Genomic DNA, 19,689 nt, shown 5'->3' with positions numbered 1-19,689 from the left:
TTCCCTCTCTTCTTTCTTTTTCTCTCTTTCTCTTTCTCTCTCTCTCTCTCTCTTTCTTTCTTTTTCTTTTCTTCTTTCCTTTTACCTGACAGGACCTTTGTAGATATATTATGGGTTCCAGTTTTGTGTTTTTATCAGATTTTTTTTTATGAACTAATGGGTATTAGCATTTGTATGTATTTCCTGTGTTTTTTCTTTGTTGCTTTTTCTTTTGTCTATCTTGTCCAGATCTGACTTATTTGACTTTGTGTTATGCTGTTTTAAAATTTTTCTTGTATTATTATTTCTTAGGCCTGTTTGTTTTCTAAGGAGAGATAGAAATGGCGGTGGGGGTGAGGGTTTGATGTGGAGTGTGATCTAGTTGGGAAGCGAGGTAAGAGGAACTAGAAGTTGGGAGAAGAGAAACTGTAATCACATTATATTGTATTGAACATATGTCTTCAATAAAAGAACAAAAAAGAAAACACACCTTTTTTGGGAAATGTTAATGATCCCAACTTTGAAATGAAACTAGAGTAAAGTTATTTACTCTTAAGACTTAAGAATTAGCAGTGGTGGTGGCATAGGCCTTTAATCCCAGCACTTAGGAGGCAGAAGCTGGCAAATATTTGAGTCCAAGGCCAGTCTGGCCTATAAAGTAAGTTTGAGGATAGCCAGAGCAATACACGGAAACTCTGCTCAGAAAAACCAAAGAATCCCTTTATTTTTCCAAAGGATAATGCTCCAGATCCACAATGAATACACACAGTTCTATAAATATTATATACAAATATTTACATATATAAATATTCAATGAGTTTATAACTAATAAATAATAAATCATATTTTCTAAAATATTTAAACACAAATAATATTATTCTCAAGAGTAACGATGTTGAAAGCAATATTGGCAATAGTAATTTTAAGCAGAATCTTAGAATTAGATTTTCTTGTTATATATCGATGGGGTCAGAAGGGAAAGAATACCTGTTCAGTGCCAATCTGATTTTCCAAAATGACAGTGAACGTGTAATGACAGCGGGCTCTGGGGATAAGTGATTGGGCTCAGCAATCGTTTAACTAGATTTTTCTCCTCCAAGTTCCTGTGGAATGTAGGACATATCTTCAATGCAGCAGTGTGTGTAGGCAGGACCTAGTGTGAAGTTTCTAGGGCCAGAGAACTAAAATCTTCAGGAATGGTTTATGACTATAGTTGCTGCAAAGTGGGTTGCCATCACATAGCAGAACCATCTCCTGTGGTTTATTCTTCTCTGTGTTCTCTTGCCATTTCTTTTGTGTCTTGAGGAAGCATAAGGCACACTGATAGTGGATGCTTTTTGCCTTCAGAACCATGAGTGAATTAACCAATTTTTCTTTTTTTCTTCTTTTTTTTTTAAAGGTTACCTTGTCTCTAGTACTGTCTTCTACCAAACAGGAAGTTGATGAACACACGGGTAAATTTTTTCTTATGCTGTAGACAACACAGGTTGGAAGTTTTGGACTCTGCTGTCCCATTAAAAACTCAGCCTTCAGCTCTCTTGTCTCTGAATGATGACTGTTAGCTGTGTGTAGAGTAAGGATAATCACTGCTGTGGAGAAATGGACATAATGTCCACACAGACACATGGATTTTGTCTTATTCACGTGAGTGATAAAGACATCTGACATGGACCAAGAAGGCTTATGCTAGATGTGTGAGTGGAGGGCTCAGACACTGGGTACCTGGAGAGCCCCAAAGCCAATGGTTAATAAACTCCTCCTAGCACAGTGTCACTTTTGGTTGGATTTCATAGAACTAAGAGTTTGAGGTGGGAAACCTTATCATTTTAACTTCACCAGCTCGCCTATTGGTAGGCTTGCCTTTTGACTTCCTTGTGGCCTGAACGGGTGCCTATACCTACCTGCCTGTGTGTGGCCTGTGTGCTGGGTGCCTGCTGGTGTCTGTGGTCCTATGAGCTGAGAGAAGAGAGGATTTCTTACCTGTGATTCCTCTCATGTACTTCCACCTCCTGTGGCCTTCCTGCTTTCCAGGCACAGGAGCTCGGACCTCACATGCTTTCACTGGCTTCATCCCTTTTATCATCTTTTCTACAATACTGTACTAACAAAGTAATTCATAATTAACAAATATCTTATCGCCAATGGTGTTTGTAGTAACAACAAAGTAGAAATGATCTGGATACTTCACAGTAGCATTTTTATTTAAGAAAGTTGGGACATACTTGTTTGAAAATAAGACTAGTTATTACAACACTAGCAATAAAAGATTGCCGATGAATTCAATCTTGGTGTGTTGACACACACCTTTGATCCCAACACTCTGGAGGCTGAGAGGCATGTGGATCTCTGAGTTCCAGGCCAGCCTGGTCTACATAGTAAGTTCCAGGACAGCCAGGACTATTATACAGAAAGACCTTGTCTAAACAAACAAACAAACAAACAAACAACAAATGTATTCGTATCAACACTTCTATTTCAATTTAAAGAACATATGGAGCACTTTGCATAAAGGCCTTTCTTCCCCAGCTGAATAGAAAGATATAGACACATAGTGGAAATTAATTAGCTAAAATTTTACCTTTTGGCAGTGAAATTAGAGATCAGTTTTCATTGTTGTTTTGAGATTATTGTGTTCCTATATTTTTAAATTACATGTTAAATTTTTTATTATTCATTATTCTTATTTGAAAGATTTGATGTTTAATGTTTTTCTACTAGTATCCTTGAAATGCTTTGCTACAGAATGACAGAGAATTGGCTTTAATGACTCTTGGAAATTACAGTGAATGCCATGTTCTCTCCTTGTCCTCTCTTCCTTCTTTCTAGCATACATTTCCTGCACTGTTAGCCATCAGTCTTGCTGGTTTTTTTTTCACACAGAATATTGAGAGGAAGAAAATGACATGTACAGATACGAAGTGACATTAGTTTCTTTCCAACTGGGTAATGTAATTACAGCAGAACCCAGGGCTCGCCCAAATCCAGTATTAACTGCCATCCACATAAATCAAGCATCCATCTTACTAACCACACACCATCTGAAGCATCCCTTCTCCATGGCAACTCCCTGTTTTTCCCAGATAAGCATTTCTTACTCAAGTCCACAGTTGTTGGTGCTGCCCCATTTTGACTGACCCAGTTGGATGCATGCATGTTCTGCAGCCCAAATTGAAATGCTTCACCTGAAGTAAAGTTTCAATTAATCATATATACAAATACTTTGTCAGTGTGTAGTTTTGAAATGGACATTGACTCACAGACATGTATTTTTAAGGTTAGAAATGAGTGAGGAAGGGAAGAACACATAAACATATGTGTGGAGTCCATTCTCATGGTTGGAGGGAAATAAGATGTGTTGCTTGGTGGTCGGTGGGAGCAGACTGTCTAATCCATGTGCTTAAGAGCTGAGGCCTCAAAACTGGTCCCACCACTGTGACCTCATCCTAGACACACCAACAGTGCCTCCTCAGAGAGGAGGTGAGAAGTTACTGTATAATTCTTGGAATTTCCCCACCACAATCCTTTTAGACCTTTAAAAATAATAATCCCTAACTCTCTAGCAATGTCAAAAATTATAGTAAGAAATACATTTTACAATATTAATACTATTTTAAAGTTTTACCTGGTGTTTTGTTTTTATTTTGTTTTGTTTGCTTGCTTGCTTGCTTGCTTGCTTTCCTGGATCATTTATAAAGTGCCAGCACAAATTTTTATCCTCTAAGAGCCACATGTGCTACTTCTCTGAGAACTCCCTTCCCTGAGAAAGTTATTGGGTAAATTTATTTCTCCTTTTCTGGTCCCTGGATTAATAAGTTTTCCATGGCTACCTGTCCCCTGAAAGTCTTCACATTTTATTCAAATAAAAAATAATTTTATGTTTGTATAAAGAAAATAGAAATAAAATGGAATTAAAGCTTTCTTCCTAAAAATTAAAACTAAGAAAATTAAAATATGAATTTAAGTATGATTAAAAATATTGGAAGTGTTCAGGTTTTAAATAAATTTCTTCACTATCTTTCACCATTTTAGGAGACTATCAACATAGTATACGAACCAGTTGTATAGTATTTTCACTGATAATTAGCAACTCATTTTCAAGTATTCTTCTTCCACTGCAGAAAGCCTCAGTCAACCATTAAGACATAGTGACTTGGTACAGCTTAGTGCAATGGAGTGGTGGCAAACATCACTGTTCAAATAAGCATTATAAACTAAGTATTCCAGGTTAGCTCGGGGAGACGAGGCCATTGTGGTTCATGGACTTTGGAAATTATTAACATCAGAGATTGTGGATTCAGGAATTGCCCACTTACCAACACATAAAGCTACATAGACTAGTCATTGGTGGGTTATGCTTCTAACACAGCTGAGGTGGTTTCTAGGACCACTTGCTGTTACTTTCAAAGGAAAAGCATCCACGGACTGTGGCTTCATAGTGGCCCGATGGTTGTCTTTGTAACTTTGAGTTAACTCAAAGAACTTTCCCAGTAGTGAAGTGTGATCTTACTGAAAGTCCTGCTTAACAACATGAAAGGTCCAGGGCACACAGATACAATGCAAGTGTTTTGTCTGGTCAGCACCATAGCTGTTCCTATGTTTGTCTGACTCCTTCCAATTCAATCCACTCTCAGACTCTCTTCATTTCCTTGTATGTTGATATCGACTTTCATTTCTCCTGTTGCTTTATTATTCTTGTTGGATACATGCAGATAAGAATTGCCTGTAAACTCTCTGTTAGTATTCCAACTCTTGTAGAAGAATTTTTAGAGGATTTTTAACTAACACAACTAAAAGTAAGTGTATAAGTTCTACAAACTTCCTTTTACTTGTTTAAATGATACAGAAACTAAAAGTAAATTGTATTCACTTATAAATGAACACAGTTACTTTATTTCATTTCTATATTGGAGGTTCTAAATATTAAGCACTTTCATCAAAAGGAAACACATATGCTAACTAAATTTATTAGAAACAGCTTATTCCCTAGAGACCAATAAGTAACACAGTTGAAAACATATTATAACATAAGTACATGTGTATAGCTGCATCTTATATTAGAATAATGAATGTTTGCTATGGAATAGAAATCACAACAGTTCAAAGTCTGAAAGTACAGGATCTGCTTCTGTGCAAAAAATGTATGACTTGACAAAGCTGCATTTTCTGTGAAGTCTTCTTATGTCTCAAAGCCACTATTGCATGAATTAAATTGTCTTAAAACTTTATAATAGTATGAATTGACACATCATTTTAGAAATGTGTTATCATTGTATGTCATTCAGACAATTAATACAAATCGAACATCTTTCCCCATTGATGTCTAAATTAAGTATAAGTGTGTATATGTTAGCATAATTTTATTTTCAAAATTAGGACAGAAAGAGGATTCCTAACTTGATACATATTTATAAGAATAGAATGTCTTTGACTTATTTTTCTGGAAAGTAAGGTAGCAATGAGAACACAAGTAAGAAAAGAATTGACATTTTACCTTAAATAAGTTTAGGAATTTGCTCCAATTATTATAAATCCATACATACTAGTGTCCAATCAAAGACTTAACACCTTCTTCAGCAGACCCAAGAAGCAACAGATACATGCATTATTTATAAAGAAAATAGTACTTTATTTGTAAGTGAAACAATAAAATTTTGAAAGAAGCTTATTTTGTGGATGAGGAAAATCACCACATAAAATGAAAGATAAAGGAATGTTGCTGGGTGTCTGTTATGTTCTATGTCCTGCCATGAGTAAGCCATATAATTCATTTAAATCCACAAAGAAAACCTTCATACGTATTGCTTGTCATGCTTTAGAGAGCTAGCGAATAGAATTGCTTTGGTATTTCACACAGCCACTCACAGAGGACCTGCAATTCCAGCCCTGGTGCTCCAGGTACAGATCAAATACACATGGCTTTTGCAATTTTTTTTCATTCTATACAGTAAGAATCTTCAAAGGCATCAAAATCTTTAGGAAAGTCTACATTTCCAAGGGTTTCAATATGTTCAATGCCTGATTTATGCAGTGTCTCCAAAAACATTGAGATATTTTAAGAAATGCTCTTGAAAGTAGTTGTGCTTTCCTCCCAGAAAAATTACAGCAGCTAGGCATTTAATAATTAATTCAAAATATATGGGGAAGCAAGCAAATGGTATGGGCATAAAGCATCCTATCTCTATTTCAAAGATGTTGACTTCCTGTATTTCCCATTCTTGTGGCTGGAAAACAGTAAGTATAAATCCAAGAATCATGCTAAAGAGGCAAGCAGATGTATTTACCAAGAATAAAGTAGTAAACATTATCTCTCTGGGTGGCCAGATAAGAGGATATCCCAGCTACCAGACTGCACTCAGAGCAGCCTCATTTCGACTAAATGAACAATCAAACAGTATTTCTCAAAAGAGTGTCTGCAGCTTGGGCAATAACTTTAAAATTAAGAAGTCAGTGGGACCAGATGTTTGTAATTACATTGAAACTGCATGGAAGGGACTGAAAAATTGGTGGAGAAAGGGAATAAGACTTGAGGCTGATCAATAGGCAGGGGATTATTTTCCAGACGGTCTTACATGATTTTCTTTTAGAGAAATCGTTATCATGAATTACATTGATTTTTTTCAAGGAATCATTTATGCCATTTCAGATAAGTGAAATGATACCTTAATATAGCTTTTAAAATGCCATGTAGTTAAGCAAAACTCTATTATTTCCACCTATTTCCCTTTCTTCACTGGATACTGCCCTAGCATCCTGAATGAACCTCATAATAATAACTTTTATTACTAATCTATTTTAGAATTAATTTATGTAAGTGTTTCATTGGTATCCCTTCTGCATTGGGCTGAATTCTAAGAGGAATGCATTTATATAATTCAAGCAATGGCGCTGTGAGATAAGCCTGTTGTTACCACATCTCCATGTAAGGGGAACACTGGCTCTCAAGAGAAGTGTGGAACATGCACAAATTTGTATAACAATGCAACAGAGCTTGAACCTCAATCTGGAATCTGCTTCCCAAGCCATACTACCAAACACACATAAACACACACACACACACACACACATACACACACACACACACACAAACACACACACACACACACACACACACACACACACACACAGCCTAACCTCTATAAGAGCATGAAAAGTTCTTTGATGTTGAAAAATTGTCCCATACTATCTACATACCTCCTCTTAAGCTTCCTGGGAGCTATGACGACATTTACTTGACAAATGTAGAGACTGAGCATAGTAAGCTGTCCCGAATTCAGTCAAGGCCACAGCAACTTTGTACTAAACACAGACTCTGATCCTATTTTCATGAACCTGATTTCGTCAGCTATCTACCTCTTGTTTTGCCACTTTCTTCTGTATATTTTCTTTTTACTCTTTTTCTTTCCCTTTTGTTTTTATAGTGTCTCAATGTATATGGTAGGTTGGCCCAACACTTATTGAGTAGCCCAGTCTGGCCTCAAAAATCAAAGTACTCCTCCAGCCTCCTTCCTGAGTGCTAGAATTTTAAGTATGAGTGCCTCCCCTCTGCTACGTGAACACTATCTGTTATTTCACATTAGCTACATAATATCAAATGCACAAATATTTGCTAATCTTGAAAATGATAGACAAAACTTCAATAACTATAGTCATTCTAATTCACCACAAAATTAAGTTAGTGGTAGCATGTAAGCTTTGATATCTTTTGGCATGGGTTTGTTTCTGACGTCACAGTTTTATATACTTACCCACTGTTGAATTGTTCCTAAACTCAGTAATAACTTGCATTATACAATTTTAAACCACACTTCATAAGCTGTTGCACTGAAGGGTGTTTTTAGTAGAACAGTACCTGTGCCTGTATGTACATCCCAAATAAAAATAGAGTATATGGCTGGAAATTTTGGCTCAGAGATTAAGAGCACTTGCTATTTTGCCAAAGGATTTGGGTTCAGTAAACAACATTTCATGAGGTGAAACCCAACAGTTTCGCGGCTCCAGATCCTCCCTTGAACCCTTATGCACTGAGCACATGTATACTTGCAGAAACCAAAATATACATATAAAATAAAAATAAATCTTAAAGAAAGTCCTAGGAAATGGAGAAACTTCTCAGTACGCAACATGTTTCTGTACAAGCATAGGAACCTGAGTTCAGATCCCAGAGCCACTCAACTCTCAGAGGTTGTAGTTCCCACCTGAAACCTAGGAGTCAGTAGGCAATGGCAGGATTGTTAGCCAAAATGTCAAGCTGAGCTGTTGAACTCTAGAAGCAGTAAGAGATTCTGTCTAAAAAAAATATACAATGGAGATTGGGTGGAAGAGATGCCTAACATCAACCTCTGGACTCCACATGTATGTGTATATATGTGAACTTGCATCACCATACATTTACATAAACAAGCAAAAATTAAACATTTAATAAAGCATCAGGTGAAGCTGTATTCATTCATCATGCAGTATATAGTATAGATATAGTGACATGCTTAAGACATACATACATGATGTACATCTACACGTCTGTATATAATGCAGGATGACCAACTCAAGCTAATTTACTTCATGTAGCTATCACATCTCTGAATAGAACCCTAGTATCAAGGTGTGCTCACTGATAAAAGAGAGTTTTACAGACCTCTCACCTTTTTGTTTTTTTTGTTTTTTTCTTTTTGGTTTTTCGAGACAGGGTTTCTCTGTATAGTACTGGCTGTCCTGGAACTCACTCTGTAGACCAGGCTGTCCTCGAACTCAGAAATCCGCCTGTCTCTGCCTCCCAAGTGCTAGGATTAAAGGCGTGCGCCACCACTGCCCGGCAACCTCTCACCTTTTAATATCACTTTTATTGCCCCACTAAATTAAGAAAAGTTGACATCATGAATTTCATATTATTTCTTTCTCTTTATTTATTCTATCAAACATATTCCTAAATGGATTTTAGTCTGTGCAGATAATATCTCTACTGAGCTACTGACATAGCTCCGGCTTACTCCACCCACATCTACCCTTATTTTTATTCTTCTAAACAGTTCACTAAAATTTAATACAATGTGATCATAAGAGCTACCTGTTTAAAATTCCTTACAATAAAAAATAAAATATTCATATGGAATAACAAAAAACCCAGGATAGCGAAAACTATTCTCAACAGTAAAAGAACTTCGGGAGGAATCACCATCCCTGACCTCAAGCTGTACTACAGAGCAACAGTGATAAAAACTACCTGGTATTGGTACAGAGACAGGCAGGAAGATCAATGGAATAGAATTGAAGACCCAGAAATGAACCCACACTCCTATGGTCACTTGATCTTTGACAAAGGAGCTAAAACTGTCCAGTGGAAAAAGGACAGCATTTTCTACAAATGGTGCTGGTTCAACTGGAGGACAACATGTAGAAGAATGAAAATTGATCCATTCTTATCTCCTTGTACAAAGCTCAAGTCTAAGTAGATAAAGGACCTCCACATAAAATGAGATACACTGAAACTAATAGAAGAGAAGGTGGGGAAGAGCCTTGAATACTCGGGCACAGGGGAAAAGTTCCTGAACAGAACTCCAATGGCATATGCTCTAAGATCAAGAATTGACAAATGGGACTTCATAAAATTGCAAAGTTTCTGTAAGGCAAAGGACACTGTCAATAGGACAAAACAACAACCAACAAATTGGGAAAAGATCTTTACCAATCCTTCATCTGATAGAGGGCTAATATCCAATATATACAAAGAACTCAAGAAATTAGACTCCAGACAACCAAATTACCCTATTAAAAAATGGGGTATAGAGCTTAACGAAGAATTTTCAACAGAAGAAACTCCAATGGCCGAGAAGCACCTAAAGAAATGTTCAGCATCCTTAGTCATCAGGGAAATGCAAATCAAAACAACTCTGAGATTCAATCTCACACCAGTCAGAATGGCTAAGATTAAAAACTCAGGTGATAGTAGATGCTGGCGAGGGTGTGGAGAAAGAGGAACACTCCTCCATTGTTGGTGGGACTGCAAGATGGTGCAACCACTTTGGAAATCAGTCTGGCGGTTCCTCAGAAAATTGGACATAGCATTACCTGAGGATCCAGCTATACCACTCCTAGGCATATACCCAGAAGATGCTCGAACATATAACAAGGACATATGGCCAACTATATTCATAGCAGCCTTATTTATAATAGCCAGGAGCTGGAAAGAACCCAGATGTCCTTCAACTGAGGAATGGATTAAAAAAATGTGGTATATTTACACAATGGAATATTACTCAGCTATTAAAAACAATGAATTCGAGAGGTTCCTAGGTAAATGGATGGAACTAGAAAATATCATCCTGAGTGAAGTAAGCCAATCACAAAAGAACACACATGGTATTCACTCACTGATTATTGGATATTAGCCCAGAACCTTGAAATGCCCAAGATACAACTTACAGGCCACATGAAGCTCATAAAGAAGGAAGACCAAGTGGGGGTGATTCAGTCCTTCTTAGAAGGAGCAACAAAATACTCAAGGGAGCAAATATGGAGACAAAGTGAGGGACAGAAACTGAAGGAGGGGCCGTCTGAAGACCACTCCACCTGAGTATCTATCCCATGTGCAGTCACCAAAGGTAGATGCTGATGTGGAAGTTAGGAAGTGCATGCTGATGAGAGCCTGATATGGATGTCTCCTCAGAGGTCTTCAAGAGTTTGACATATTCAGAGGCAGATGCTCACAACTAGCCATTGAACTGACCATGGGGTTCTCAATGGAGGAGTTAGAGTGAAGACTGAAGGAGCTGAAAGGATTTGTGGCACCATGAGGAGAGCAACAGTACCAACCAACCACAGCTCCCAGGGTCTAAACCACCAGCCTGGAAGCACTTAGGGAGGGATCCAGGGCTTTCGCTGAATATGTAAGAGTGGAAGGCCCTGCTGGGCATAGGTGGAAGAAGAGAACCTTGACCTCATGAAGGCTGGACAGGGGGTGGGAATTTTGAGGGTGGGGAGGTAGGAGTGGGGGGGTAGATAGAGGTTACATTCACAGAGAAGAAGGAGGAGGGGTGAGGGGATAGGGGGTTCCTGGGTGGGTGGGGGATGGGGTAAGGGGACAACATATGAAATATAAATAAAACATCCAATAAAAAAATAAAAAAATAAAAAATAAAAAATAAAGTAAAGTAAAACAAAATAAACGACCATTAGCCAAGGCTGTGTTATCCAGCCTGGTCTTTCTTCTTGCTTCACCTTGAGCTCCCATTATAAGTTCCCTCAGCTCTAGTTCCAGGATCTCTCTAGAAATTCATATATACAACAAGCAAGTAATCACATCCATGCCTGTCCCTATCAGTTTGATCATCATAGGCTATGCTTCCCTCTGTTCTTTCTGCAAATGACCTTTGAGATTCCCTAGTAACTATCCACTTCTTCATGTCTACTTTATATTCTAACTTGATGCACTTTTAACGTAGTTACCATTTCTCTAATATCTATCACAGATTCAACTTTACCATTTATGCATATTTGAGTATTTAATTAATTATTATTTCTCTAACTCAGCCATGAATTCAAGAACAACATTTTGCCAAAAGTTAAGTATAAGATTGCCAGTAGCAACCATTACTTAACTATTCTTAGCATATTAAACACGAAACTATATAATCTCAATTATACAGGTGACAAAATTGTGGACTATCATAGCACTATCATGAGGAAATAGTTAAAAACATATTGTAAATGAGAGGAAATTTAAAAGTCCAAAGATATAATTAATATTCAGTATGAAAATTTTGTTAGAATTAGGAAATAATTGTCTTAATGATTTTCAAATCCTAAATATTCTTCACTTTTTCAGTTTCATGTGTAAATTACTATTGGGCTGGTGAGATGATTCGGCAGGCAATGGCACTTAGGGCTAAGTCTGACAAACTATATTTGATCCCCTTGTTCCTTCATGATATTCAAGCTCTCCTCTGACTTCCATCTATATGACACGGAATGCAAGTGCACATGTGTACACATGGGCACACGCACACACATGTCCATGTAAAAAATGTCAAAAGATGACTATTTCCATAAAGTAATTTAAAGATTATAGCAAAAGATCATGGAAATAGAAGACTGCATCTCCAAATTTTGAATTGGTATCATATAATCAAAGCCCTGGACAATAAGCGTCTTTCTTGGCGCACAGAAAATCCCATGATCATCTAGCCTCCATAGAAAATGATTGCCTGTGGCCCCACTGCCACAACAAATTCCTATAGCAAAATAGAGCGAGCTTCCTGCCATCCCTGAACCCCTTTATTAGTCACTGGCTTCAGACAGTCAAAGCTTGTGAGAGAATCAGAGGGTACTGATAGATAAAAATCAGTAAAATCATGATGTTTCATAAAATTTTATGGAAGTGTCAGGGGCATGTGGCCGTTATTACCTTTTGAAACCATGTCCTTAACCTAAAAGTTCTTAGGAGTAAATAATTGGTCTCTTTATTTATAAAGGAATGTCATAGATTTATGGTTTTCAGTGCCTTTTGTGAACAACCTTCTGTGTGTTGGATTACATGATGCATTTATTTCAGGAAGAGCCAGCCCTCCTTGTCTTTCATTCTAAACACTATTGTACCTACAATCTCTTCTACTCTGATATATGCATGCACAACTGGGGAAATGTATGAGGCATAATAAACCCTGCTTTACTGCACTCTAGGTACTTGCCAACTGTCATGAATTGACTCTAAAATCTTCTGCACACACTGATGTGTTGGAACAGTAGGCTTTTTTTCTGATTGCTGAACCTTTGGAACCCATGCTTAAACTACCAGAAGTAGGTCATCAGAGATAGGCCTTGAAGGTTGTATCTGTTCCTAGTGCCAGCATGAACTGATCTGTAAAGACGTCAGCAAGCTGTGTTATAAGCTCCTGCTTGCATGCCCTCCTCACTTTCGTGGATCATTATCTGAAATCTAAGCCAAATCAAAGATCCTTCCCAACTGTTATGTTATATCTTCCATACTGGCAAGAACTGTATTTTATGTAGTGGCTGTAAGAGGTCCACTTTTAATCCAGTTTGGGTATGGAGTTGTAGATGTTATAGAACATGGAACAGACTCTGTGACTCCTTCAGAAACAAGTCTATAGGAAATGTCAAGGGATCTCTGGTGTCGAGAGCTTTAGCTGTAACTGTGGTTTCTGGCAAATCCCTGTTGGAAACTGTAGTGTTTAAAGTGTCACAATTTCACATGTTCTCTTTCCTTTCATAAACACAGTGCTCCCAACACAAATAGTGCCACACGTTTTGTGTAGTTTCAGGATTCTTGTACTCACACTGATTACAAAACTGTTGATAATTTAGCCTAGCAAGAATCAGAGAGGTAAGAGGAGTTTACTTCATATTTCACGCCTTTTCATATTTCCAGATTAACTTACAACTCCAATATCCATATTAATTTACATTCATATTATGGGTTAGATAAACAATTATAACTTCAATTACTTTGTTGAGTATTTTATATGGAACATTCCTCAGGTATTCCAGCATGAGAAGTGTTGGATGCTTTAATAGATGAAGACCCAGTAGCTGAGAGTTTTAACAGTTGGTGCAGACCAGCCAGGTAGTTGATGTTAAGCTGAATTTTCACTCATATCTACTTGCCCTTAAATGCCTTGTTCTATTTGAATTCATTATACTGGCAGACAAATGGCTAATGGGGATTGTCATCGTTCTTTACAAGTTTCTGTACCCAAGGCTCAGTCTCCAACACACTAGTGATGGTGATTGAATTACAAACACTCTGACCTCATCAATAGTGTAAATCTACTTACAATTATCATTTAATAGGTTTGAGGGATAAATTTGTCATAAACATGAGCACCCTCGCCTCTGCTTGCCTGCAGCTCTGTGGTACATATCCTCTGCCACATGATTCTACCTATTTGATGTCTTGCTTCAAGATGGGCCTCAAATGTTTTACCATGGCAGGAACAATCCTGGACTGAAAGTTTGAAAATAAATTAATCATTATAGTGGTTTGTATAGATTTGACCCCCATAGACTCATGTGTTTGAATATGCTTGGCCAAGGCACTATGAGGAGGTGTGGCCTTGTTAGAGTAGGTGTGAACTTGTTGGAGAAAGTGTGTCACTGTAGTGATGGGCTTTGAGCCTCTCTTTCTAGCTGCCTGGAAAATAGTCTTCTCCTGGTTGTCTTTGAAATAAGATGTAGAACTCTCAGTCCTTGCTTCAACCCCATGTCTGCCTGTATGCTGCTATGCTTACTGCTGTAACGATAATGCACTAAACCTCTGAGACTGTAAGCCAGCCCCAATGAAATGTTTGCTTTGGAAAGCGTTGCTTTAGTCATGGCATTTTCTTCATAGCAACGGAAACCCTAATTAAGACAATTCCCATTATAAGCTGTTTATCTTGAGCATTTGTCACAGCAGATGATGAAATGCTGATTTCCTTTCCTACAGATACACTAAGATGTAGGGGATTTAAGACAGTATTTGTCTTTCAAAAGTTACAGCAAAATCGGCTTTGCAGCCAAACTCAGGTTATCATCACATAGAGACCATTACTGTTGTTTTAACAGTGGTCCCGAATTCAGTCTTAGTGAGTAACTAAGCTGACCATCTTCTCTCCCCATTCACTGTTCCATTTTTAACACAGTCAGAGCATAAGTGTTGATAAAGCGGAATCATCAACGAGACACTTGAAGCATTCCAAAAGAAAGTAACACAGAGAAGCTCTATCGTGAGAGTAACGATTTCAATTAAGCCTTGAGGAGAATTGCATTTTGTTTTCCAAAATTTAATAAATTCCCAATCAGTGTACTTGGAGGTGAAATATTTTAAATTATTTCCATGAGTTAGCAATAGAAAGTGAGAAAAGAAATGAAGCCAAGCCAGAGACAATAGGAAACATGGCATTTTAGAAAATGTTTGTAAGAACAGAATCCCTTCGGGTAAATCCCTTTTCCCAATTTCATAGTAGCATGAAGAGGAAAAAATAGAACCAATCAATAATTTGAAAGGTTGGGGAAAAACTGAAGCATGGAAAGAAACCATCATGTTAGACTAAATTAGTGCATTTAGTTCAATCTTGATAATTCTAATAAACTTCGTAATATCATTACTCAATATTCAAAGATACTAAGATTTTGACATGTAGGAGTAGGGACATGGCTTAGTGGATAAAGTTCTTGCATATTTAAGCATGTCATTGAGTCGGTCTCCCAGACCTAACTCTAATGTCTGATGTCGCAGAGTAAGTTTATATCCTCTACTGGGGAAGTTAGACACATCTGGTGCTAACTATTCTAAGTGGAGAGCTCTAGGTTCAATGAGAGACACTGTATCAAGAAGCAAGAGAGAAGCCTCCTGAGTACTGATAGCTAAGTTTGAACTCTGGCCTACTCACAGGTACATGCTGATTTACATACCTCATGCAAGCATAATCTTTTGATATATAAATAGTATTCATTTTTTTAGCAAATTTTGTTTTTCTTTTCTCCTTTCCCCTTGTGACCACAAATCTATCTATGCTCTCATAAGAATAATTATTCTAGATACCCTACATAAATACAATAGGACATTAGCCATTCGCTGACTAACTTATTACATTTAACACAATATCCTAATGTCTTTACTAGTATTATTTTCTTTTGTAAAAGTCTCAATACTTTTTATTACATATATAATATATGTAATATTATATATAATGAAAATTTAAATTTATTATTTTTGCTTATTTTGATTATAATAACCATTTTTATTATTGTTTATTTGTGTGTGTCTGAGAGACTAACACACACTGGGAGACAGAGTCAGAGAGAGAGAGAGAGAGAGAGAGGGAGAGAGGGAGAGAGGGAGAGAGGGAGAGAGGGAGAGAGAGGGAGAGAGAGAGAGAGACGGGTATCCAAATACCAAAGCTGTAGCAAGTGTGTTAAGGTCAGAAATGAACTTTAAGAAGCGTCTTCTCCTCATCCATTATGGGTTCTGGCACTGACCACAGGTCATTCTGACAGGGGTGCATGCATTTTTATCCACAGAGCTACAGTGTCAGCTCCTATATGCTCATTTTCAATCTACTCATCCTGTTGTAGGACATTATGCCTGCTCTAGTTTGAACAACTCCTTTAAAATAATTGTTTCTAAATTTATAAATGCAATGTGAATTATATAGGAAGAAGGAAATGGCGATGAAAACTAACAAAGTCTTGATATTCAATTGGTTTTTATGCCTATTGATATCGTTTATGTATTTTTTCTTCATTTGTCAGGGAACCCCATGGTTTCACACATTATGGACACTAGTTATATATCTTTCCTTTCTACCCATAAAATGTAATATAGCTAAATAAACTCATTTACAGGGATAAAATATTTTATTTAAGGGTACTCTCTTCCCATCTGACTCTAGGTTCTTTTAAGTTAACAATAAAAACTTACCGACAGACTTACCTTTTATATACACATTTTTTTCAAGCCCCAGAAATAATTTAGGAAGAAAAAAGCATTGATTGGTAATTAGTTGTTGATAATAAAACATGATTTTAATTTCTCTCTCAGCTCTGAACACTGGATTCTTCAACCCATTTTCATATTACATAAACTTAACAGAAGGAAATTATTTTGAAATGTGCTAGAGGTCTAGTGGGTTCTAGATATTTTTGAAGATATCTTAATTTGAAATTCTTATGACTCCTACATTTACACTGCATTTAAATGGAAATAGGTAGTCTGGAAATTTTAGACAGAGTATAGAGCCATTTGTGCCTTGCAACAAAACATAGGTTCCCATTCCTGCTAGGATCATTCTCTTCAAATAAGCAAACAGGTCCAGGAGGGTTTTGTGAGTAGCACAGGGAAGGCCTGAGCAGCAAAACAAATTCTGATACCAAGAAGACAATAGTTATCATAGCCAGACCACCACTATGTCTAGAAGAAGAGGAATTAGGTCTCCAATCTATACACAGAGATTTATCCTGCATGATTCATGATCATTAGATACATAGTCTCTCACTATGCTTGTACAGGGCTGATCTCATATGTATTTTACTAAGAAAGATTTGAAAAAATATCTGAAACACCACCCCATCTTAAAAGTGGCTTGATGAAGGGATAGGATTTGCAGAAATGGTTTAAATTAAGGGATGGGATTTCACCACACTTGTTTTGTACCACAGAGACACAGAAGGACAGAAGGATCCATGGTAGTGATTAATAATATTAAAACTAAATGAAAGTAATTGATTGCCATCTCAAATGTTGAATCAGATGACTGATTACAAACACCATGACATGATATCAGCATACTGGTCACTGTACAATTTTTGTGACTTATTTATTTTCATATGTCAATTTAAGTCACCAAGAGAGCAAAAATCTTTACATATATAAGGGCATTTCCAAATCTCTGTGCTTCCATTTCAGAATTAGAGTGGAATTTTTCCCCAAATCTTTAGAGAGTTGCATAAAGTCCCAGTGTAATAAGATAAAGGTAATGGATCACATCACATTATTTGTGACATAAAACAAGTAAAAATAAAATTCCCATTCATTAACACTAATTTTCCTAGCATTAAGTTGACAATTCAATTTTACATGGCAAATTCATATTTCTACTTACATATCCCGACTGAGGGAATGCAAACATCTATGTTTATGTGTAAATTAATTAGTAAACAATTGCATCAGAGACTCCAGTGTACACACACAATATGTCTTTCCTCCTCCCAGCAGACTGGTTAATAGCTTGGCCTTGCTTGGCTTCCTACATTGCTTGAACTAATTTCCAAATAGCTGAGAGATTGTATCTGGGAAGTACACCTTTGGGTTCTGTTTCTACCACACATTATGTAGAGTTCAGAGCTATATAGCAATGAGAAGGTTTGAAGGTAAATTATACATCTGAAAAATTTAATTAAAACCTCTAAAGTCTTAATGCAAATAAGCTCGACCATTTATGATATGGGACTCATATAATGCTTTTCTTAACTATCTGTTTTACTGTTTATAAACACATAAATGATCAAATAAATGTCTCCTAAACACGAAACCTTTCACAGGTAATCTAAGAAACACTTCACTAACCATCTAGCTTTTCTCTTACTTTTCTTTACACACACACACACACACACACACACCACATACACGAACTTATAGTACACAATAAATATAATCTAAGTTTGAATGTAATCATGACATATAGATGGTCAGGCTGCATTATAAGGAGAAATTCTGTTCAAACAACAGTGCAGAAAGGAAATTTGAGCTCTTGGAAGAGGACAGTTGGAAACCCTACTGAGCTCTCTCTAATTCTAGCCCTCCCTCGCTCCTTTTAGATTCAGAGAACTAAAACATATTTTCTCCACAGGGAGAAATAGCTTGGCTTCCAGATGCAAATTAAACCCCTTCAAATGAATCTTACAGTACATTGCTTGTGTGGCAGTAAAGGTAAGGTTTTGAAAACGTCTGATTCTAGCAACAAGGCTGGTGTAATTATGTCTAGTCTGCTAAATATTAAAGGTAGCTCTGATAGGTGTGGGGTCTCGTTGCAAGCCTGGTATTTGGGATGATCTGAGTATTTTTATGCTGGGGTAAGTTGGTCTAATTCTAGGCATCTTTCATTCCCGCATTCTTCTAACCTTCCAATGGTTAAATTCTCTGCCTTTCTCGTCCTAATGTAATTTGTTTCCTACACAGGACTCTGAGCAATAAATCCGAAAACTCTACATTTCTCATTTGTAGAGCCAACCATATTTCCTAGGTACAATGTTCAAAGAAATTGTCAAATCTAAATTCCAAGGTTGGTCTATTTGTCAATTACAAATCCTGAGTCAGATTGCCATATCAAAGTGTGTGAGAAAGAGGCCGTAGCGGAGGAGTCCTGGTGGGTTTCCAAGCTGGCTGGTCCCACATACAGGAGAAAGGTCTGGGGTTCTACAGGCTGGAGGCTTTGGTGACAGCAGGCCCTAATGACACGAGAAAGTCGTTGGTTCCAAAAGGGTTTATTGTCATGGCGGACCATGGATGGATTTGGAAGTACCCCCCCTGAAACTCAGGGCAGTCCTGAGTTAAATAGAGAGGGAGGAAGGGGGAGGGCCTGGGGAGGAATGCTTAATTTGCTCTGCCCTCTGGCCTTCATTAGTATGTAAATCCCTAGAGCCTGAGGCCTGTGGTCATGCCCTCTAACTGTGCACTTTGGGAGGGGCTGTAATGGCCTACGCGACTGAACAATGTAGTTCTATGGAGGCTAGGCTGCTGTTCAGGACCCTGGGTACTGGGAACGTGACCGAATACCTGCCGTTTCTCCCTTGGAGTCTCGGGGTTCCAGACCCATGCCCAGCCATGAACCAAGGTACCCTTATGCAGTCCCACTTCAAAGTTGTTAGAGGAAAGGAAATGTTCCAAAACTGTGTTTAAAAGGCTCACAAAAGGTCTAGAGAAACTAGTCAACCAGCACTGTAGTCTGAATATGAAGACTCCTCCATAGGTTCATGAGTTTTGGTGCTTGGTTCATTGCAGTTTGAACCATCTTAGAAGGTGGTGAAACCTTCGGCAGGTGAAACCTTGCTAAAAGAAGTGAATCACTGAGGATGAACTTTGAAGTTTCTTACTTCAGCCACTTCCCTTCTTTCTTATTTGGCTACAATGTTACCAGTTGCCTTACACTCCTGCAGTCATTTCCTGTCTTTCTTACTTGACTACAATGTGATTAGCTGCCAACCATTCCTGCAGCTGCA

The sequence above is a fragment of the Grammomys surdaster genome, unplaced genomic scaffold (assembly GCF_004785775.1).
Source record: "Grammomys surdaster isolate TR1022 unplaced genomic scaffold, NIH_TR_1.0 125780, whole genome shotgun sequence".
NCBI classification, from domain to species: domain Eukaryota; kingdom Metazoa; phylum Chordata; class Mammalia; order Rodentia; family Muridae; genus Grammomys; species Grammomys surdaster.
This window is presented reverse-complemented; position numbering follows the sequence as displayed.